This window comes from Eimeria mitis, genomic scaffold (assembly GCF_000499745.2).
Source record: "Eimeria mitis Houghton genomic scaffold, Emh_scaff543, whole genome shotgun sequence".
In the NCBI taxonomy this organism is placed as follows: Eukaryota; Apicomplexa; class Conoidasida; order Eucoccidiorida; family Eimeriidae; genus Eimeria; species Eimeria mitis.
The window spans coordinates 10,200-10,626 of NW_013573703.1; positions in this window are offsets into that span (position 1 = coordinate 10,200).

The window sequence follows — 427 nt, forward strand, 5'->3', positions numbered from 1 at the left end:
TAGCTGAGGCTGCTCCTCGGCATATAATTGAATACTTTATGGAGTCTGAGCTCCTTGTACGCTAAACCCTAAACCCTAAACCCTAAACCCTAAACCCTAAACCCTAGACTGTCGCTGCTAGTCACCGATGCCCCTGCTGCTACTACTACTCGTGCTGCTGCTGCTGCTGTTGTTGCTGCGAGGGTTTAGGGTTTATTCGAGTTTTAGGGTTTAGGGTTTAGGGTTTATGGTTTGTGTGAAGGTGAACATAACGAAGCACGAGTTGGTTTATTAGGGTTTAGGGTCTAGGGTTTACTAGGGTTTACTATTGTTTAGGGTTTAGGGTTTATTAGGGTTTAGGGTTTATGAGGGTTTATGAGGGTTTAGGGTTTAGGGTTTAGGGTTTGTGTGAAGGTGAACATAACGAAGCACGAGTTGGTGCCGAAGC